The sequence below is a fragment of the Cryptomeria japonica genome, chromosome 11 (assembly GCF_030272615.1).
Source record: "Cryptomeria japonica chromosome 11, Sugi_1.0, whole genome shotgun sequence".
In the NCBI taxonomy this organism is placed as follows: domain Eukaryota; kingdom Viridiplantae; phylum Streptophyta; class Pinopsida; order Cupressales; family Cupressaceae; genus Cryptomeria; species Cryptomeria japonica.
The window spans coordinates 224,019,516-224,034,039 of record NC_081415.1 but is presented as its reverse complement, the minus strand read 5'-3'; positions in this window follow the sequence as shown (position 1 = coordinate 224,034,039).

The following is a 14,524-nucleotide window of genomic DNA, read 5'->3' as shown; positions in this document are numbered from 1 at the left end:
ATTGGTGGAGTTGGCCAGGATAGCTCCGATGATATTCAATTTATTTTTTCGATTTATAAGGGCTTTCATACCAATAAGTTTATAGAGGCTCTTGCCATTTTGTATGATGTAGAGCAGTATTGTGCTCTTGGTTGGAAGAAGATTATGTGTGAGTCTGATTCTTAGGTGGTGGTGACCTTGTTAACTCGATAGCAATTTGAGGGGGTTATTTGACACTTAGCTTTAGTTATTAAACAGTTTCTCCATGTTTGTAGCTCCCTAGAATCTATTACCTTTACTCACATTCCTAGGGAGTGGAATAGTGTTGCTAATTGTCTAGCCAAATGGGCTTCAAACCATATGCAGGATTGGAATATTGTGGATATGAGGCAATTACTTCCTGATATGCTCCATATGTTGGATCAACTAGTGGCTAGGGACAAGCTTATGTAGCACTCTCTTTATTGGGCACTCTGTTATTTTGCATCTCTTTTGTATTTGAATAAATTTTGACCCCCCCTTTATTTTTTTTTTAAAAAACTTGAAGTATCACTTCAACATTTACCAAATGCATCAGAGAACCTTCGGATGCAGTAGTGATATAGTAGAAGCCATCAATGACATCAATGGGACTGATCTACGAGGAAGCAAACCCATAATGTATTCATTTAAGGGATGGACACATAAAAACATACAATATGCATGTGAAAATGAAGATTTATTTTGCATTCCAGTTTGAAATGCTCAAGAAGCACGGATATTTTTGTGATAGCAATAAAGAAGCACGTGGTAGAATAAGTTCAAGGCAAGTGGTGGGTTAAGTAAATTGTGTGAGAAATATGTTAGAAAGACATAGATCATAAGGTAAGTGTTTGCAATATCTTGACTTGCGTAAATTGACTTCAATCTTATCTACTAGTATTTACATAACTCTATGAACGTATCCATGATGTAAGTATGAATACAACCATGCAGGTTGAAACACACACTACATTTTTTCAACTTGCACAACCAAAATAGGTTGACCATGTTATGTGTTATTCATGTTATTTGACACCATTTGAGAGGAAAGATTAGATTTAGCATCCCTCCTCAACAGGTAAAAGAGGTTTGTGCACCCAATCACAATTCTAATCTGTAGTTTGTGTTGACAACAGTGGTATCATTTTTTCCTCATTCTATATGTGAACTTCTATGAAGTTCTACAATGTGTCATATTCAACATGCACAAGCTATGGCTAGGTTTGCATAGGATGTCATCATTATATATGTTTTTTGTTACTCTCTCAAATACTGATTCAACACTTTATGTATAGATGAAAAAAATGTTAGTGTTTTTTGAGGTTGGTGGGAGGTATGGAATGGTGTAATTAGTAACCTGACAATTTCAGCAATGCTAATTGACTTTGTGAACTTTCTTTCATTGGTTACCATGACGTCTACTTTCTTCTCTTATCTCTTTCTTTCAATGGAATGCTTCAATATAACATTGTTAGTTTTTCAGGCAAAGGATCATGAAGTGTAGACTAAAAGAGCATGCCAACAAGAGCATCAACTCAATTGAATTGATGGAATAGAACAACAAAAGGCAAATATTGGAGATGGGATGGAAGATGACAGTAAGGTAGACCAATACAACCTTAATTCAACACCTCTAACTTGGTCCTTAGACCTATATGTTCATGAATTGATGGGTTTAAAGAGAAGGATCGAAGGTTTGGAGGCGCTAGAACAACTGAAGTTCAACAAATGGAAAGAGGTTATGAAAACCAACTGTAAAATAACCCAAGAAAACAAGTCTCTTAAAGAGGAAATAGCCAACTTACAAGTTAATCTGAAAACAAGCAGCAGGAGATCTTGACCATGAAGGAGGAACTAAGATAGATAAAAAGTGGAAATTTTTCCACAACGAAGGAAAGAGACACCCCAAACCTACAAGATCTCCAATCAGCAATATCTAACATAGAAATAAAAGAAGTTGAACTAAAAGAGCAACTTGAAGAGGCAAAATCATGGGTACAAATGACAAAGGGTTCAACAAAGAGTCAAAAGGAACTCATAGAGAAATAGATCAAAGTGCAGATAGGGGAAGAAAGACAGTGAAAAGATAGGGTAGCAAATATAATAATTAAAGGCTTGAAGGATTATGGGGAAGGTGATCATACCAATAGGTTAATTAAAGACTTTCTAGCAGACAAGTTGGAGTGGACAGGGCATATTCATCAAGCAAGTAGAATTGGGAGTATGTCATGAGATGACAGAAATAGAAATGTTAGAGTAATATTGAAAAGTATTGAGGACAAGAAAAAAAAATTGAAGAACAAAAGGTTTCTCAAAGGCACACGATTCTTCATAGATGAAGATTTAACCCCTTTACAGCTAGAAGAGAGAAGGAAAGAATGGGAAAAAGTCATAGTAGCAAGAAGTACAGGTAAGGAAGCATGAATGTATAGAGGGAAAGCCCAGTTCAGCGACAAAACAACATATAGTAAGTAGGAAGGCGGGTCCCCCCGGGCACACCTCTCAATGGTAAGCTAGAATTGTAGAGGTTACCCTTGGAGGAGGGGACCCAATTTAGGGCCCATTGCAAAGGGGATGGACGCAATTGTCCTTCTTGAAACACATGAGCATGAAGGATGTAAGGTTCCAAATTTTGAGGGATATATGAAGGTGTTAGTATGGAATGAGCTAACTGAAAGTGGAAAAGGCCATGGCAGAGTAACAATTTTAGTAAGGAATTCTTGGGAAAAAATTATACGTGTGGAAAAAGAAGACCCCAATAAACAGTAGATATGGATAAAAATAGAGGATAAAGAGTTCACAATCTACCCTGCAGCATGCTACTTTGCTCCTTGTGGCTCAAAACTTTATAAGAAGAGGATATTAGACAAAGAGGACCCTTATGCAACCTTGAAAAAAGATATATCAGCATATAATCACAAAGGCAAGATCATCTTAATTGGTGACTTTAATGCTAGAACACCCAATAACCAGTCCCTTTGCCTTAGTGGTGAGGAGGGAATAGGGAACAATCTTTTGTGGTTAGAGGAAGAAGGGAGTCAAAAATGGGAAAGAATGTCTCAGGATGAGAAGGGAGCTATCACACATTATGGGGCAAAATTGCTAAGAGTTTGCAGCTTGTATGATTTGATAATATGCAACGGTTTAAAGGCTTGGCTGAGTGTTGTCCTCAATTTTTTTATTTCAAAAATTGGACTATCACACAGAAATTTTTGTTAAAAAATGAAAATTTTACTCTATGGCATGCTTCCCAAGGCAAAAATTCACCCCATCCTTGGACAAGATCGATCGTTGATCCATCCCCAAGCTACATTTCAAATTTTATTGCGTTTAAAGTCCATTTGCTATGTTTTTGCTTCAATGTAGGGGAATTTTTCAATGATTGCCAGTAACTGGTAATTTGTTTTTCAAAACCCCCTTGAAGCTTTTAGGCTTGTAGGGGAATTTTTCTCCAACTGCAAGCTTTTATAAAACTTGTAATGAGGGTTTTAAAACCCACATTACCAGTAGCTTGACTTTAAGTGTTTATAAAACTTGTAAATGGGATTTTAAAACCCCTTTACATGTCTTTATAACTTAGAGTTGTTTTTATAATATTAAAATAAAACTTGTAAATGGGATTTTAAAACCCCTTTACATGTTTTAAGTGAAATCACTTGTAAAGGGAATTCTATTTCCCTATTACAAGTAATTTTACTTGTAATTTCTTTTCTAAAATCCGAAATTTACCTTAGAGGCAAAAATATGAACATTTTGTAAAACTTTTTGTTTTGTTTCCAAAACCCGAAATTCTTCCATGCCATTGCAAGCTGATTTGGGTTCAAATTTTTTGGAGGAAATTTAGCAATTCCTTCCAAGTGTGGATTTCCTGCAACTTTGAAGGTTTCAAACCCATTTTCCACGCATCTATCAAACCGTTTTTCGCCATTTCTCTTCTTGAAGACATTTTTTTCTGAATCATGCATTTATGCGATTTGCCATGGTTTGGGGGTTTGAATTCATCTATTCCTAAGGCATTTTTGGCTCTACAATAAATAAATTGGATTCTAAGCTCCATTCAAATCATTTTATGCGCATTTATGGTTTTGAATCTGCAAAAAATGCCCTAAAAATTAGTCACGTGTTTTGCTGTGTTATGCATTCTTCGCCTATGAGGTATGCTTTCAATCCTAAATCATTTTTGCTTTGTCTTGTATTTAATGATGAATGAGATCAGTTTTGAACCATTTCATTAGCATTTTTACATGGCATTTTTATAGAAATTCGGTTTTTCTATTGTCACAATGCGTGGCTAAGTTTTTTCCATTATTTAAATTCTATTTAAAGGGCTTCATCTTCCATGTTTGATTGATTCTTCAAGTTTGGATTTCTTCTCAACTTTGCAAGGTAATTTTTATTTTTGTCTTTCTTTCTTATTTCTTTCCTTGCATTTTCTTATTTAGTTTTAGTTTTGTTCATGTTCATAATGGGTTTATGAGAGGAAATTCCACATTTTACAAAGCAAATTGTAAAGTAAAGTTGTTCTTCCCCTTTGTAATTCTCCATCTTTACTTGCATTTGGGTTTTAGAAACCCAATTGCAAGTAAGAGGAAAATTTGTGTTCTTCCCTTTTTGGACAAAGACTTAACCTTCTTTGGTCCAAAAAATCAAGTTTCAAAATAAGAAAGATGCGATCTTCCCAATTTGCAAAGAAATTTGCAAGTGTACAAAGTTCTACCTCTTGATGTGTTCTTCCCTTTTTGGACAAAGACTTAACCTTCTTTACTCCAAAAATCAAGTTTCTATGACGAAAAAATCAAGTTCTTCCCAATTTCCAGTTTTGAAATCCGGATTGCAAGCTGAAAGTTCTTCCCATTTTGGCATGACAAAGTTCCAAGTGATCTTCCTAAAATTCATTTTTACCTATCCTCTTTCAATTCCCTCATCCGTACTTATCATCTTCGTCATTTCCTGCATGCCTAATTACCATTTTTTCATCCATTCCTTCAATTTTCAATTTGTAAATAATTTTGCATTTGAATTTAGAAAACCAATTGCAAATGTGTTCTTCCGAACTTCCAAACTGAAAATTCATTCTCCTTCCATTTATTCATGCTTCGTGTTTTGCGAGAATAGTTGCATTTGGAATTTGGAAACCTGATTGCACGTTTGTGATTCCCTCTTGTGTACTTGCAAAACATGTTTCAAAACCCAAAATAAGTCAAAAGCTTATCTTTCCACCTCTTATATTTCCTCTCACAAAGCCAAAGTACGATAGTTGAACTTTCCCATTTGGAGGAGTAAAAATGTCTAGAGATATTGACTTTGATATTGCCTTGATACTCTTGGATTTACATTGCAGCGTTTCAAATTGTTTTCAGATGACAAATGTACCATCATCTCCCAATCCTAAAAAGATGAAACATAGGTATGACAAATACCAAAATGAAGTTCTACAGTCATAGGTTTCCTCCTCCCTTCATCATATCACAGGATACTGAGATAGGGCATGTTGACATGTCTAAATTCATACAAAGGATTGAAGATCCGAAGGAGGGAGACATGCAGCGGTTGTTGGACAGCCATATCCATCATGCCTCATCTTTTCTAGTTGCTGCCCTAGAACCGGAATTTGTTCTAGCATGTGCCCATCATTTCGAAAAAGAGACATGAGTTATTAAAAATGATGATGGAGAAGTGATCATTCACCTGGATGCAGAAGCTACAGACAGGGTTTTCAAAATAGCTTCTGAAACCATCTATATAGAGATCTCCAAGCAAACTGCAGCTGAGTACTTTGCCAAAAGGGAGAAAGACTGTAAGTATCATATCAACAAATGTCATGAACCTCGCACTACGCTTACCAGATGGGCTAAGTTATATCGATCTGATTTCAAGAATGAGATCGGTGATACTATTACCCTTATGAGCCGTATGATGGGATTGGAGCATTCCAATGTTTTTGAACCTTGGATGTACCAATTTATTATGTTAATAAGGCAATCTCAGCACATCTATTGGGGTGAGATCATCAGTGATGCTTTGTGTGAACAACTTGCAGTCATCCCTTCTACTTTCACCTTCTACATGAATTCATATCTTGTGTATATTGTTGCATCACTTAGACATTTCCCAGGTCTTTCTACCAAGGGTGACCGCATGCTTGTACCGGTTTGGGAATACTATGATCAGTTGCCTCTAAGATCAAGTAGGTCTCATTTCAGAAGGGTTCAGGATGCTTTCTTTGGTCATTACCTGTGTCAATTTGACAAGAACCTAAAGAACAAAAGAGTTTCAGATGAAGCATGGGAAAGGGTGAAAGAATACGGTTGTTTGTTTCTCTAGTTTCTAACTTTTACTTACATGAGAGTTGGATGCTATGGCGGGCAGCCTTATATGCTCCCACGATACCCAGCCAATAAGGTTATTCTTATGGAACTGGTAAGACAGATCATGGTTGTGCATACACATCAGTCAGTCAAGCATAAGGTTGGCATGGGTATTTCTTCCAACAACCCATTGAAGATTGGTCAATATTCTTTAATGACTTCAATCAAGGCCAACGCTATGGAGACTGAGTTGCAGGAAATCAGACCCAAAAGATTCAAACCTAGAGCTGATTTTGATTACCGAGGCATGAAGGAAAAGATCAAGAAGACCTTCATCCATGTGCATCGGATAGAAGATATCTGGGTTGATCTTCATACGGATAAGGAGATTGGTAAGATGGATTACTGTCGACTCACTGTAGAAAATATTGTGGATCTAAACCTTGTGGATTTGCCACAAGGGATGATTGATGATGGAAACATTCTTGATCCTTAGTTTGTTGATCAGAATGTTGATGAGGCTCCACTTCCTTCTATCCATTGGTCCCATAAGGAAAGTACTTCTATCTTGGATATATTTCAGTCAATTCTTCCCAATACCAATATCTGGCTTAAGAACAATGGTGTTAAGCTCATTAAGATTAAGGTTGGGAAAGAAGATGATTCTATAGGTCCTCTTGGGCGGAAGTTTGAAATTCAACTGGACAATAAAGAAGGTGCATCCTCTTCTAGTACAAGGATCAAATTGTGAGCCAGTCGTGCAATGGTGCTTCCTCCCTAGGAAATAGCAATTCAAGGCAAGGAGAAGCCACAGTTGGAAATTCGTGTGATTGACCCTGAAGCTTCAAAGGAAGAAACTCAATCTGATAATGCTCCTCAGCCACTTTCTACAGAGTCCCCACATAATTCTCTTTCTTCACTTCCTATTGAGGTACCCATGTTTCCTCCCGTGATAGATGTGAACTCTCAATATGCCCCTTCAGTTTTAGAATCTTTGCAGGACATTCTTCCACTTTCAGCAACAGAACCATCTCAGGATCGTTCTCAGGAAAATTTGTTGAATATCTTTTTAGACGATCCTTCATATGTACCTTTATCTGATATTGATACTTGTATGACCTATTTTGATGAGTTCATGAAATCTTCATCACATCCTGTCGTCACTAAGCAGACTATGGTGGCAATTCAGACGAACACTTCTCCCAAGGTCACCACAGTTGTTCAAACAGAAACTGCTTCTCCCTCTTTCCCAAAGTCAGAGTTAATTGCTTTACCTCCATAGCTCAGTTCCTTCACTACAAAGAGGAAGAAGTAGGTGATCTCACCTGATGCCTTTGACTATCAATAGTTGAAACAATCAAAACCTAAAGCTGTTAAGAGGGCAAAGACAGTTTTGATGGTGACCGTTGATGAAAATCGGATGAGAGTGGCAAAAATTGCTGAACCAATATGAGATAAACTAGTTGAATAAATGCAAGCGGTTGATTATCGGATCACCAAAGTGCAACTGGGTAAGCAGACTCATGAGGTTGTCAAACATGGTACTTAGCAAACAGTGGCTACATTGGTACAATGGTATGATGAGGTTTTGACCAAGAAAGATCAATTGGAAGTAGAGAATCAAAGACTCATGGCAGCCATCCAAAGTATTAGTCAACCTTCAAATGGAGAAGGCCAAGTACCTATTTCTTCCATGGTCAGTGAACCAATCCAAGGTATCGAGAGAGCCACCCAAAAGGTTCAAGCCTTAGACACTTGGGTTGATCAATAGCATGACTTATGTTCACAAGTCATAAGATAGGTATTTGAAACAATGGTTAAATTGGAGATCATTGAAGATAAGTTGAATCAAATCTTGGGTGCTTTCAAACTAAATTTGGAGAAGGTTGAGATAAATTTAGTTTCTTGGCGAAAGATGCCCCAACATCAGTTGGGCGTTCTTCAGGTGCATGACGTAATTCCTTCCAGAGTCATGTACATTGAATATGAGGAACTTCTGGGGAACAAATCTCTTGTTCTCAAGTCACTCATTGAAGAGATTGATGAGACCTTAAAGTTGCGTGAAGTAGTCTTTCAAGATGTTACTTCTCGTTGTAAAAAGGGATCCTACGACATTCTAAATCATAATGATGAGTTGCTGCCCGAGGAAGAAGTTCTTGTAGATCTGTAACTCAAGATTCATGACGAATGGAGAAGTGAGCAATTTTCAGTCGCTTCCATTCAAATATTGATTAAGTATCAAACTGAGTTGCAGGAAATCTGGTCAGCGTTGGAAAAGTGCAACTCCACGCTATGCCAATGCCATGATGTCATCATAAAGACTAGGGTGGTGGCTATGAACACTCATGAACCAGATCATGATGAATTGTAGAAAGTTATTCAGAAGTTTGAATTGTTCATATCTTCAAGAGGTGCAACTTAAGTATTTTTAACACTTGTTGTAAAATTTCAAAATTGTAGTTTCCCTTTCGACAAGTTTACTTGTAAAAAAAGTTTTGTAATTGCAAGTTGTCATTACTTGCACTTTTGTAATTACATTTAAGGTGACTACAAATTGTCTTCAGTTAGGACTGTAGTTGGAATAAGTCTTAGTTAGTTAATGAAGTCTTAATTAGTTGTTGAATAGGTCTTGGTGGTTGAGGGAATTTTTCAAGTTAGTTAGGATCCTCCCACCTTTTTCTCAAGACTCCTCTCTTATAAATAGAAGAGAGGGTACATTGTAATCTTTATCTTTTTGGAAAGTAAGCAAAAACTCTGCCAAATTTATAGCAAGAAATCTTTGAGCTTATGTATGTCAATTGAAAGTTTTTGAAGAATAATAAAGAAGGATTACTCAAATTTTGAGTCTTTGAGCTACATGTTTGAGTTTGAATCTTTTTATTTCTTCCATGCAAAGTGTTTCTAAAGGAGCTTAGTCTAATTTGATTTGAAGTCTTTGAGCTGCAAGTAGAGAAGATTAATTAAAATAGGAAATCTCTAGAAGGAGTAGCAAGTCTTTGAGCTTGCGTCTATTCTTGAGGAAAAAATTATTGTTTGATGAGAAATAGCAGCAAGTCTTTGAGCTTGCATCAGTTCTTGTCTTTGTGTTGAAAGAATAAATTATTCCAGTCTTTGAGTTGTTGTCTTTTATTCATTGTAAAATTTAGTATAGCAAAGGGTAGATAGGACTTCCAATAGTCAAGTCTTTGAGCTTGATATTGTTGTCCCGTCCCAAAGGAAGTGACGGAAGTCTTTGCACTTTCAGGAAACTTCATTTCCTTTCTCTCATTTTACTTGAAAGTGATTACTATTGTTCATATTCAATCGCTATCCTTTTCTATGAAGAGAAAAGGATATTGTCTTTCTTGAGGAAAGAAGGAAGACTGTTGTCCCATCCTGTTTTTATTTCAGTTTTAGTTAGATAGGGGGAGCCTTCCCTTAATTAGGAGATTTTTTACTCATGTGTTGTGGTTGAAACCACAATTTTGTATATTTCCCCAAGTGTGCAAAATTTTCAACCAACAGTTTTTTGGCGACTCTACTGGGGATACGGACGCATTCGGAAGCCTCACCCTTTTGTTTGAGGTCTAGTGTCTTGTTGTTTTCAGAATAACCTTTCTTCAGTAATTCTATCTTATAATCTCTGATATAAATTTACAAATCTGAAACACCAACAGATTCTTTTTGAATCTGCTAGGGACACGGACGCATTCGGAAGCCTCATGCTTTCGTTTGAAGACTAGTGTCTTGTTGTTTTTAAAAGAAGAGCTTGGAAATAATTTTATTTCTCTAAGCTGGAAAGTTTGCGCATTTACATCCGTCAAAAGAGAGGTGAACATTTTGAAGAAATCTCTCCTGCTGAACGAGCTAGATTCCATTTGCTCACTAGCACATCCTCCCTTTCACGAACCACAAGTTACCCTCCTGCAAGGAAAAAGAATTCTATCCCAAGTGAAAATTCCTCTTTCTTTTTCAAACCACTGATATCTTCATTATCTAGTATGGCTAATCCACCTCTGCTTCCTCCTCCCGGTCTGTGGGGAGTAGCTTTTGGTCCTTTGGCTTTAACCCCACCTCTTCATCCACTTTTGCAAGGTTCTCGTAAAAATCTTCCCAAGTTCTATGGAGATGGAAAACAACATCCCGACAAACATGTAAAATCTTTCTATGTGGCATGTGGTGTTCTTGGAGTTGAACATCAAGATGTTGTTGTTCATTTGTTCATAGAGACTCTTCAAGGTTTTGCAGCAGATTGGTTTTTCAATCTTACTGTCGGTTTGATTGTTTCTTGGAACTCGTTGAGAGACAAGTTCAAAGAATGTTTTAAGCCTGCGGAAGATGAACATGCCTTGTTATCCCAATTGACACAAATGAAGAAGGACACGCATGAAGGCATGCACGAATTCATTGCTAAATTCAACAAATTAGCAAATAAAATTCCTGTCAATTCTAAACCTACTCCTGAGAATCTCAAGTGCTTTTTCATCAACACTCAGTTGCCCGAGGTCAGTTTCTTCTTAAGGCGAGCATCTCCTGCTGATTTAGAAGTTGCTCAATCAATGGCTACTGAAATTGAGGACGATTTGATCTTAGCTAGTAAAATCAAAAAGGATTCTAATCGGTCCAAAGGAGGCTCACATATGGATGGTTCATTTTCTGGTTCTACAGATCCTATGGTGCAGAAATTAGCAAATGAACTACTTGCTCTAAAGAAACAAGTATCTCAAAATTCCTACCCCGCACCATATAAGGATATCCCAAGAAGGACGTATCCTAATACTGCTAAGAATCAACCCAAGTTGCCTCCTCCTTCGAAGAGACTTGCGCTTGAGCCACCTCCTTCAAAGGCAGTAGTTGGCTATTATGAGACAGATCAAAATGAGTCTTCTTATTTTGATTATCAGTCTGATGAAGTTTCTCTTCCTCAAGAAGAAGAAGAAGAAGAAGTAGTGACTAGCAACTCTACTATACGTTACATGCACTATGATGACTCTGTTGCTGCCGAAAGGACTCATAGCCAAGCATTTGCTATAATGACAAGATCCTAGACTCGGTTGGCTCAACAAGATGAAGCTGCAAAGGTCGCAAGTGATTTACAACCATGTGTTACTGTTGTTAAAAGAGGAACACCGCTGCCCTACATTCCAAAGGACGCAGCCAAAAATCAAGTAAGTAACAAAAATCCTCCTTTTGCTTCATCTATTGATCCCAAGCCCAGTATGCCTAGCCCGAAAACACTATCAGACAATGTTAATCCCTCTTTAGCTGGTTCATTTCAAGCTTTCGATATTATCGACCATGCTAGAAAGACTAAGATTCAAATGTTTGAAGCCGAATATTTACAAGATAATCCTAATCAATTTGATAGATTAGTTGATTTTGTTAAAAGTAAGGAAACTCATCCTATACTTGAAAATACTACCCCACAAGAACCCAAGAATTTGCCCAATCATTTGGTGACCATTCCGTCTACCACTCAAGGAAAGATAAAACCTTTTTACATTTCCTTGTTGATCAATGGTTTTCAATTGAGTAATTGTGTCTTGGATTCTAGTGCTTCTGATAACATCATGCCCGCAAAAGTTGCTCAAGCTTTGGGGCTGACCTTGACCAAAACTTTTGGTCATTGTTATTCCATGGAAAACAAACAAGTGCCTCTTATTGGGCAAATCAAGGATGCTCAATTTGCATTTGCTGCTTTTCTGGATAATAAGATAAAGATGACTGTCTTGGTGGCTGACGTTCCCACATCATATGGAATGTTACTTGGCCATAATTTTTGCAAGGATGTTGGAGGTGAACTCAACATGGATATGATAGAAGCGAGAATACCTATCAAAGGTGTTGTGCAGAAGTTAATTCTTGAAAGAGAAACCAAGTACACGGTTGTCAAGTCTAATGATCCTCATGCTTAGATTCTTTTTGAATCTTCAGGTTTTGGGAATTATTATCTCCATATAGATGAAATTTCAGAATTTGCTAAAGACTATCCTTCTAGCAGCTCCGACATTCCACTACTTTCAGCAAATGAAAAGTTTGTTGAGACTGATCAGGATCAAGCATCGGAGGATGGATCTTCCAGTTCATATGTTATGGTAGAAGAAGTCTTATCTTCTGTTGTTGATGAAAGTATTCCATTACATTCTCAACAAGAAGATTTTCACTCTTCACCCACTCATGAGGAGAGTTCATCTTTGCCTATGGAGGAAGATGATAACTTTTCTTTTCATAATGCACCTGTTTTGAATGAAGGCAGCTCTAATCATTCCAATGAAAACAGCAGTTCGAATGATGTGTGGACTCTTGAATTTGATGGCAGTTGCGCTACGAATGGATCTGAAGCTTGTGTATTTCTTATATCTCCTAAGGGAGAGATCTTCCCTTACTCTTTCAAGTTGCAATTTGCTAATACTAACAATACGACTGAATATGAGTCGCTTTTGTTAGGGATGAGCGTTGCATTGAAAAGAGGAATCAGAAATCTTCATGCCCAGGGTGATGCAGAATTAATTGTTTGTCAAGTGAGAAACATATATCAGACTAAGAATGATAGACTCAAGCATTACCGCAATTTGGTATGGGAAAATATTGAAGATTTTGATTCTTTTAATATCTTAGTTGTTCCTCGTGAATACAATGATAGGGCTGATTCTCTTGTTGTTTCAGCTGCTTCGTTAATTCCCCATCTTGACTTTGGTCAAGATAAATATATTATTGAGATAATCTGCAGACCTAGTGTGCCTGACAATTGGGATCATTGACAGATCTTCAATGATGACAAATAGATTAACAATTTTCTGCAAGCAAAAGATGGTTTCAATAATTTGTACTTTGAAGGAAGTAATTCTCCTATTTCTTCGTCATCAGATTCAATGTTTGATACATCATCTGAGTTAGATGAAAATATCCTTCAGCTGAAAGGAAATAAAATTCCCAAGGGGTTGGTTTCTCTTGAAAGACTTTTCGATCAACATGATCATTATATCAAGAGACGACAAAAAGAAAGTGATGAATCTCCTACAAGATATGAGAAATATAATATCAGTTGAAATGAAGATCCAAAGTTTGTCAATATTGGCAATAACTGCACTTCAAAGGAGAGAGATCAGTTTATTCATCTTTTGCACCAATACCGTGATGTCTTGGCATATTCATATGATGATCTAAAATCCTTTCAACCCAAGGAAGTGCAGCATGGCATTCCTCTTAAGCTTGGTGCAGAACCTTTCAGACAAAAGCAACGCCAGTATAATCTGAAGATTTCGGGTACCATTCTTTCTGAAGTTCAAAAAATGCTTGATGCTCAGATTATCTTTCCCATCCATCATTCAACATGGTTGGCGAATATAGTGTCAGTGCATAAGAAGAATGGAGAAATACGTATATGTGTTGGTTTCAGAAATCTTAATCAACTATCACTCAAGGATAATTATCCATTGCCAATCATGGATCAAGTTTTGCAAACGGTGATAGTTTTTGAGATGCTATCTATGCTAGATGGATTTTCAGGATACAATCAGATTGAGGTTAGTGAACCTGATCAACATAAGACTACATTTACTACTCCATGGGGTACATTTGCCTACCACAGAATGCCTTTTGGGTTGATCAATGAAGGTGCTACTCTCCAACGAGCTATGGACTTGGCTTTCCGTGGTATTGTGGGAAGGTATACTGTAGTGTATCTTGATGATCTTACTATTTTTTCCAAAGATCGTGAGAATCACCTTTTTCATTTACAAGATGTACTTGAAAGATGTCGCAAGCATGGCATCTCCCTTAATCCCAAGAAGTTAGTTTTTGGGGTGACCGAGGGAAAACTTCATGGTCATATTGTTTCCAAGGAGGGTATAAAAGTTGAGCCTGAGAGGGTTAAATCTATTCAGAATCTCCCTTTGCCATCCAACAAGACCGTTGTTCATTCCTTCTTTGGTAAGGTAAATTTTCTATGAAGATTTATTCCTGACTTTGTAGAAAAGACTCGTCATATTGTGGATATGATGAAAGGAAAGTCTGCTTTCCATTGGAATTCTGAAGGAAAAGCAACCTTCAATGATATCAAAGATGCAATTGCTCATTCACCCGTGTTAGTTATGCTTCCCAGCATACTCTGTCAGCTATTCTGATGCAGAAAAATTCAAAAGGGATTGAATCTCCTATCACTTTCATGAGTTGTCCTTTGAAGTCTCATGAACTCAAATATTCCTCTATTGAGAAGAATGCCTATGCGGTTGTTA